At 36.7% G+C, this 9,303-nt stretch overlaps 3 long non-coding RNA genes across 3 annotated transcripts; all 3 read right to left on the bottom strand.

Moving 5' to 3' along the window:
• On the bottom strand, positions 5,631-6,130 carry LOC110269139. The gene is made up of 3 exons (XR_002358255.1): positions 5,999-6,130; positions 5,751-5,863; positions 5,631-5,680 (listed from the first exon to the last, which is right to left on the bottom strand). It is a non-coding gene; the product is annotated as an uncharacterized LOC110269139 (long non-coding RNA).
• On the bottom strand, positions 6,433-7,005 carry LOC110269133. The gene is made up of 3 exons (XR_002358252.1): positions 6,919-7,005; positions 6,624-6,689; positions 6,433-6,540 (listed from the first exon to the last, which is right to left on the bottom strand). It is a non-coding gene; the product is annotated as an uncharacterized LOC110269133 (long non-coding RNA).
• On the bottom strand, positions 7,159-7,616 carry LOC110269127. Its single transcript, XR_002358243.1, has 3 exons — positions 7,499-7,616; positions 7,349-7,423; positions 7,159-7,275 (listed from the first exon to the last, which is right to left on the bottom strand). It is a non-coding gene; the product is annotated as an uncharacterized LOC110269127 (long non-coding RNA).

The raw sequence follows: 9,303 nt of genomic DNA, 5'->3' as shown, positions 1-9,303 counted from the left end.
TTGTTGAGGTCATCCATATGTCCTTCATGAACTATAAGGAGTCGTTAGGTGGAGATCCTTTTTGTTGTTGATGGCAATGCCGGAAATGACAACGGAATAAACAGTAGTCTTACTTGGAGTTGGATAGCTTAGTTTATGGTTTATTTTGGTTCGTTTTATTATTGTTTTGGATAGCTTAGTTTATGATTTATTTGGTTCGTTTGTTATTGTTCGCTCCACTTGATGTGTTGAGCTTATTTCTTCAAAAAAAAAAAAAATAAATGAAGATGCATATCTTAACAAATGCTTTTATAATAAAAAAATTGCATCACACTTCTCACATAATTTAATTTACTATTGAAAAAAGTAAGTATATTATATTATCCCCTTTATTATTAGATAATAAGTAAATTATTAAATATATAAATGAGAAGTTCGTATATTATCACTTCAATAAATTAGACTGGTTTATCATATCTTATAGTTAAAAAAAATATGTGATGAACATTAATACACACAGTGGTGGTTAACAAAAATAAAGAATTTACCTTAGCTTATTATAAAATATGAATGAGTAGTTAGTTTATTTCTCATGACGCCTAAAATAATAAAAAATCTTATGTCTTTGTGTGTCCTGTGTGTTGTCTCAACTTTTCGTAAATAATAATTTTCTCTGTTACAATTGCATTATAATAATTCTCCTTTTTTTTGTTACTTTTGTGCTATTGATTGTATTCTTTGTGTGACTTTTTTTTAGAAAAGCAGGAGTAGTCTATAACAAGCTCTACGCACATAAATTCAAAAAATTCAAAAAATTTTAAAAAATGTTCTACTATCTTTTAAATTTTAATTTTTCTTATTACAAAGATGTGATTAATTTTCTTTGTATTTGTATGTAACCTTAACTCGCTATAAAAAACATCACAAATGTTCTACTAAGACTGTTAGCAATTATCAAAAGAACAAGAATTTATCTCAAGGCAATATCCAGCCATAAGAGTATTTTTTACTTTTTGCATACAAAAAGGTATTCCTTTCATAATGAGATAAACTTAAAAGAATGTTATAATGAATGTTGTATTGTCTATTGCCAACTGATGCTATTTAAGTTATCCCCATGAGATGAGTATTTACAAGACTTATATATTCTTTATTTTTATGGCTAGTTATATTTCCAATCTTGGTGAGTTTTCTTTGGTTTAAGTTATTCTTTATCAATATTTGATGTATGTCATAATTTACTTTTTAAAATATGACATTGATGAACATCTTTGTTAAAACTAAAGGAATTTTAGAACTAATGAAAAAATTATACGACAGTAAAAAAATAGAGAAGTAGCGTATTATATCTTAGAGTTCAAGAGTTACACTAGAGGCAAATTCTACAGGCGCGATGCGGTCTATGGTAACAATGCTTGTTTGATGGCTACAATAGCTAACTCCCTTGAACTAATTTGTGACTGACATGTGAACAGTGGAATTCAGTTGACTTTTGTTTTAAGGTTTTTAATAGCGGTAAATTAGTTAAAAAAAAAGGTAAATATAGTTTTATTTGATTGACAGGATCCAACTGAATCCGTTGGTCCGACCCGAAACAAAATATCTAACCTACCCAGTTCTTCTTCTTCTCCCTTCGAATGATTCCTACACACTGCTCCATGGTTGGTGAGGATTTCCTGAGGTTGTGATCACCGGAGCTTCGTCACATTCTGGTTCTATAACCTCCGCCATGCCTTTTGAAGGGCGCCACTGCCGCGACGAAAATCTTCTAACCACCTCGGCGGTGATCGCCTCTGCACTTCCTCGTGGATTCCATCCGCCACTGCTTGGAGCATGATCCCTGGGGTTTTCCGTCTAGCTTTTATCTCCGCTCTCTAACCGCTATTTTTTTCTGCTGTCATAGATTCCAAATCTCTGTTCTGGATGAGGTTGTTTATAGAACTTCGCCGCCATCTCCTGCTGGAACCCCTTCTCTCTGGTTGAACGTTATCACTGCTGTCCCATGGATCTACTTCCTCCGTAATGCCCCTCGGCTCCTCGCCACTCCGTCGATTCTTTTCCCTCGCTGTTTGGAGGCCGTTCTCCAACTCCGATTCCAAAGACATTCATACCCCTCGTACTGTCGTACAGCATCTATTTTCAATGCCATCCATGGAATAATTAAAAATGAGTTTATCATACTTAATCTCTAAACTCAATTTAGCACTCCGTACAAATGTTCAACTTGTCAACATATTATTGGCTAATCAATTCATAGTCATTTGTAGCGATCAAAAACATGGCCACCAGAGATACCACCATTATATAAGAAGATGAGTACGTAATACGAAGTATTAAAAAAGTGAATATTTTCATGATGACATCTTCACATAGAAATAGTATTATAGACTATTAAATAAATTGATATGTTTGATTAAATATATTTAATTAATCATCTAAAAATTTATAATATCATTTTAATTTACGGAAAAGCTCTGCATACAAGCCATTAGGGCTTGTATGCTTTACAAGCTCATTAAACAATAAAACGAAAATACGCCCTGCTCCACATACGTTGATTACACGCGCTATATAAGATCCTGCGTATATCTAACTACCAAATTTAAAATATTTGTTTCCTTCTTCGTTTTTGTTATTTTGAGATTTGGTTGTTCTTCTTCTCGCGCGTCTTCCCTCGTTCTTCTCCGTCGTTCTTTTCCTCTCCCTTTCTCACTGGTATGTTCTTCGTTTACATTACTTTTTTCTCTCTCTGCAACTCGAGCTTCGTTTTCTATTTTGATTTGTTGTTTTCTGAAATCAAAGTTTGAACTCGTTTTGAAGATAATGGATCATTCCACCTCAGATTCTCAGCTGAATCCAGGCGAAGTAGATTATGAATTTGAATCTAACGAAGTTCCTGAGGTTTGATTTACATAATGAATTTTCTTTCAGTAATTTTTATAGCTCCGAACAAGAAGATGCAAAGGAATTCGGGAAATATTTGTTAAGAATGAAAGAGAAGAATCCGAATTTCTTTTTTGAGCTCCAACTCGAAGAGGATCAATCGATTAAGCTGGCTTTTTGGGCCAATGCAAGAAGCAGAGCCGCCTTTGAGTATTTCGGAGACGTCATTTCATTCGACACCACCTACAATACAAACAGGTAACAAACTGTCCCTGTTTATGATGCTAAATTAATTTATTTTTACGAATCCGCATCAGAGGTGTATATTGGCTGTTTCATTGGGTGTATGCGAAGCATTTGTTAAGGTGTAACTAATGATTTTGCATTCTGGACCATGGTAATTTATTTCAGGTATAATTTGGTCTGTGGTTCTTTTGTCGGGGTGAATCACCACGGTCAGTCAACACTTCTCGGATGCTCTTTGATGAAGAACAAAGAAATTGAATCATTCAAATGGTTATTTCAATGCTGGCTTCGTTGCATGGGAGGAAACGCTCCGAAAGGGTTTCTCACCGATCAGTGCGCATCAATGAAAAGGGCTTTAGAGGCCTGTATGCCAACAACAATTCACCGTTGGTGTATTTGGCACATCATGAAGAAGATTCCAAGCAAATTAAATGGGTACAAGGGACATGCCGATATCGAACAAGAAATAAGCCAAGTTGTTTGGAACTCTCATAGCAAAGACTCATTCGATAGGAATTGGAATGATTTTCTGCTGAATTTTGGTCTTGCGGACAACAAGTGGCTTTCAGGTAATGTCTTTTTAAAATCTGCAGCAGAGGTGTATATTGCATGTTCTCTCGGGTGTATTTACAGTCTGTGTTTGGGTGTATTATGCAGATCTGTACGAAGACCGTCACATATGGGTTCCTATCTATCTGGATCACCACTTCTGGGCAGGGATGAGAAGCACACAAAGGAGCGAGAGCATGCATTCATTTTTTAACAAGTATATCATCCGGAACAGCTCGCTTATTCAGTTCGTCAAACAATACGATAATTGCCTCGGAAGCAGGGAGCAAGCAGAGAGAGAATCAGATGCTGCAGATTTTCATACGGTCATACCGTGTGCAACCAAATCCTCCATTGAAGCTCAGTTTCAAGAGGCGTACACTCACGCAAAGTTTAGGGAAGTCCAAGCGCAATTCAGAGGAAAGGCGAATTGCATCACCAGATTAAAGAATTCCGCTCTAGACTATTCAGTATACGAAGTCGGAGAACAAGTTTCCAGCTCAATATTCAACAAGTTCGTGGTTACTTACAACTCAGTTGGAGCCGAGGTAAAATGCCAATGCTTATTATTCGAGTCGAGAGGGATACTGTGCCGTCACGCACTAAGCGTGTTAAGCTTCGAACAAGTAAGCCAAGTGTCCCCTAGATACATATTGGAACGATGGAGCAAAAAGGTAAAGAGGCGACACACACACATCAAGAGCAGCCACGACGAGCCACTAATGGAGCCAAGAAGCAAGAGGTTCGACCAATTGGTTTTTCGTTCGCAAAATATTTGCGAATTTGCCTCCGAATCGGAGGAGCTGACTGCAATTCTGCACCGTGCGTACGATAACGTCATGGCCGAGATGGAAGCATTAAAAGCCAAAAGGAAGGGGACATCTTCTTTATCCCACGAAGACGCCAACTTGGAATCCGTTAACGAGCTTCAAAGCCCGCCAAGGATTCGAACAAGAGGACGTCCAAAAAACAGGCTAGGTTCAAAGCTGGAGAAACATATCGCAAATGCCACAAAGAAGAAGAAGACGAAAGTTTTAAGCGAGGTAAAAGTAATCTTCTTTAAATTTGTGGCGATTGAGTTTATTTTTCTCGTTAATAGGTTAGCTAATGTGTGAGTGTTATATTCAGATAAACCTGTTTGATGCCGCATCAGCAGCGCATTCAAATTCCAGCCAATATCAAGGACACGTTATGAATTATCAGTTCAGTGTACCAGCAGCAGGGGATAACTCTTTGGGTGTATAGTTTTATAGAATATGGGTGTAAAATCACTGTTCTTTTGGGTGTATTTTTGTTCATTGACAATTTACATATAGAACAAAAGTTCTAAAAATTCGCAGGTTTTGGGTGTATATTTGATTTGATGTTTTTCTTACATATAATTCATACATTTTGAATACAGCACAGACAGTTTGGGTGTATATTTTATGCAATCTTGGGTGTATTATTAGACCTGCGTTGGGTGTAACAGTTTATAATTTGCGTTTATATATGCCTTGATTTTTTCCTTCATATTTTACCACCTGTAATACAGGTTTTGAATACAGCACAGACAGTTTAACAGCACAGATAGTTTAACTATGCAAAAAAATATACATGGAATAGAAGTTGTTGATAAATGGCAAATATTTACAGCATTTGTTCAATTTACAAACTACCCAGCAGTTGGATTACGCAGTTTCTATATCAGCAGAATTTATCTGACTAAACGGACTCAATAATACAGAGGATGGCTTCAACAGCCTTATAGCACTACTCTCCCTAATTGCCCGATCTCTTTCTTTATTCATCTCACTGAATAGTATCCGGGAAGCATACTCCACTCTATAGTGGTCCACCTCCTCCTACAATTAAAAAGTATATTCTGTTTAAACAGCAATATTAATTCAGTAAAGTAATACAGAGTTATATAGTTCTAAAGACAGTTACCTGTGGCCAATTATCCCATTCATACTTCCCCTTTTTGATGTTTTCCGGCTCAATTAACTCCATCCACTTCATAACGTAGATAGCGCAGTCATAGCTGAAAACGAAGAAAATAAATTACAAATCTCATTTACGAAAGTTTAATGTTCAGACTCAAAAATTTATACCTTGTTTTTTGGCCTGATATTTTAACATATGATGATTTAATTTTCTTCTCGTTCTCCCCTTTCTGCAGAGGTTCCCCGCCGGCATATGTTATCAATCTTGAAAATACATATCCCTTAAATAGGAAAACAAATCAGTAATACACCCGAATAAATGTACAAGATACACCCAGCTGAATGGACAATATACACTCAACACAACTAACGAAATAGACCTAAATATTAAAGTAAAGAAGACAGAGGCAACTTACAGTGAATTTATTAACCTGCTTTCTCTCATCGCTTGGAGCTTTTTTGTGTAGCGGGTCAAGTATATGACATTTCCGCGTTGTTGTATTTATCAGCCATAACCACCAATGCCCCAAGTGGCAAACAGGAGCAAAAATCTAAAGGATTCCCACATTTCAACAGTGCATTATTTTATTTGGCATATAAGTAAATAAGCGTACTAACAAATTTAGCAAACAAAAACTTACATATAGATGCGAAGTTAATTTTTTTCTATCTATGAAGGGAATGAAACTCGGGTAGGCTTCCACCCTGAATTCCTTATTCGTTTTCGATGATCCAATTGTTCTATCAAATTTGCAGATTCTGGAGATTTTGCCCTTTCTGTCTCCTGCGTTGACGCCCCCTCCTGGCTTGAATTAGTCAATCCAAGGATCTAAACAAATATACACTCAATACTATTTCTTACGTTTCTGTAGTCCCTTCAATCTGTAGCATAGGGGTTGGTTCAAAATCTGTCTCAGTGGTTGTTTGGGATGCCGGCACAAAAACCTGAATCGGGACTCTAAATAAGAAGAAAAATGAAAGGTTAACAACGCCTTTGAAAATAATAAGCTTATAAGGTTGAAATATTCTTGGAAAACTCACACTGCAAGCGCATCCGACGGTGTCTGTTCCCTCACAACCATCATATTCGAATCAGTCGGACTCAACCTAAAATACACCCAAAGAAATTCAAAAAATACACCCGAACAATTCAAAAAGAAGACAGGCTTTGTTTTTTTGAGAACTTACATACTTGCAGTTTTTGCTTTTTTTTTCCTGCCTTTTTTTTCTTGAATAAAATAATAAAGGGCTTTTTTTCTAAAAAAAATATATACAGAATTAGAAGTAGAAGGGTAATAGAAGAACAAAAGTAACGGTTATTTGAATGAGAAATTACATGCTCTGTGACGGCTGGTTTACACTACTCTGTTCTGTGCGCCCTTGAGAGGAAGGACCATCACTTCCCAAGTTCACAACCGGTATTCTAAAACAGATCTCATGTTATTCAGACAAAATAAGATACAGGTATAAAATACACCCAAATGAATGTACAAAATACAACCAACCGAACAACAAACTTAATATCCCAACTTATTAAACAACATACACCCAACTTGATCCACAAAATACACCCAAATGGTTTCACAAAATACACCCAAATCATGATAACAAGATTTTATTAAATAATAAAGCTTCTTACGTTTCAGATGACACATAGCGACCTTCTGTCGATCGTAGGTCAGCTTGGTTCTCCCTGGGAAACAAGAAACAATTATTAGCAAACAAAACACACCAAAATCTGAAATACACAGCCCAGCAAGACATACCCCTCTGCAGCAGATTTATCAACATTTTCCCTTAGCCATTCATCTAGTTCGTCACTTGATATTTCATATGTCTCACTACATTCATAAAAGAAGACGTTAACAAAAATAATTACGATGATAGACGGTAATATAGCTTACGAGGTACTGTACCCGTCAAAGTATTGATCTTCTTTAGGAGGTGAATCCTCCACAACAACTTTTTTCTTTTTTGGTTGTGTTTTGGGTGGAAAAAAAAAGAGTACCAATCAGAAATAAAAAATTAATTTTATCACAGAATATTATGCAAAGAAGTGCTTACTTTTTTTGTGTTATTTTTGTTTTTTTCTTTTTCTTCTCCTTCTCTGCAGGTGATGATTCTTCGCTCCTATAAGTTAATAATAGACACTTCAGTTAATACACGAAATCTTTATAATGAAGCTAAAAGAAATGAGTAATAATTTCAGGACATTACTCATCACTTGGTTTAGATTTAGATTCTGAATCAGAATCTGACTCCTCTTGCCTCTGCTTTCTTTTTCTGGAGTCCATTCTGGAAGGCAAACAATCATTATTTAGAACATACTAAAAATACACCCGAATGAATTCACAATATACACCCAACTGAATATACAATATACACCCAACGCAGCAAACGAACACACCCAGCTTAATAAACTACACACACCCAACGTGATCAACAAAATACACCCAACTCGAAAAAGAAATTACACCCAAGTATGGTACTTACTTTTTCCCCTTTTTGCTGGGGTGTTTTCTTCCTGAATCCTCTGAGTCTTCTTGAGTCTCAGACTCAGAGGTAGAAGTGTCACTGTCAGTAGCTGTTTCTGTCTCCAAAGACGATGTTGGACTCGCCTTCCTTTTTTTTGTTTTTTTTATTTCTTGTTTTTTTTCTTTTTTTTTTCATTTTTTCTCTTGCTCTTGTCTCCGCCATCTTCACAATCCCCTGAAACATTAGATATTTTAGCTAGCAGCATTCAGGTAAATAAAATACAAGCAACATATTATGTTTACTTACCAAAATTTCCTCTCTTTCTGCAGTCATTCTTTCCACCAACTGCTCCTTAGTCCAGTTGGCAATCCAAGGCTTTGGTGGTCTTTCAGCCCTCTTCTTGCCTTTGTTTTCAGAAAGATGAAAGTATATTATCATCAGGGCAAAGAGGCAGCCATCAATTGCCTTCTTCTTCTTCTCCTGGTAGTCTGTGATGCCCTTGATCATGAAGGTCAAAACATGCCCCCCCCCCCAGTTTCTCTCCGATATGCCGTCCATCTTAAAAATTGGGGTCAGGTGCACGGGTGATATTTTGTTTATCGTCGTTGGCAAAAGGAACGCCATCTGTATGTAGAGGATGAATATCCTCTTGAACATCAGGCGTTCCTCTTCGTTGCCAACGCCGATTTCCATCATTTCATCGGTAAGACTTTTGAGGGTCTTACCCTGAAATCTTCTAAAAATTATTTTGTCATCATCAGAGAGTTGCTTATACTCAACTTTCTCAGGAAACAGATTTCCTACAAAAAGGAAAACAACAAAGTATCAAAGTCGGTTCAAATACACCCAAGCATCAACCTTAAATACACCCAAGCATCAACTTAATATACACCTATAATTTTGAGCTAGTTACCTGTTGCATTGATGCCAAGCGCATCACCTATTGTTTTTGGTGTTATTTGGAAAGAACCATATCCTGTCTTCAGTCTGTTCTCCCCAAGTTTGAAGTTGTTTGCCAGTTCCCTTAAGAGTTGGTGATCCACCCTTAGTGGTGGGATGTGCATCAACCCACCGAATCTGAGATCCCTCACAATTGCCTTCTTCTCCTCAGTCATGTTTCTGAACTTATCACTCAGGAGATGTGTGGCACACTTAAGGTCTTTTGTTTGGTTTCTTGCTGCCATTTTCTCTGAAACAAAAAATACACCCAAAGACATCAGTAAGATACACCCATATATATGATTCA

The sequence above is a fragment of the Arachis ipaensis genome, chromosome B01 (genome assembly GCF_000816755.2).
Source record: "Arachis ipaensis cultivar K30076 chromosome B01, Araip1.1, whole genome shotgun sequence".
NCBI classification, from domain to species: domain Eukaryota; kingdom Viridiplantae; phylum Streptophyta; class Magnoliopsida; order Fabales; family Fabaceae; genus Arachis; species Arachis ipaensis.
Note: the sequence above shows the minus strand (reverse complement) of the source record. Positions and strands in the feature narration are given on the sequence as shown.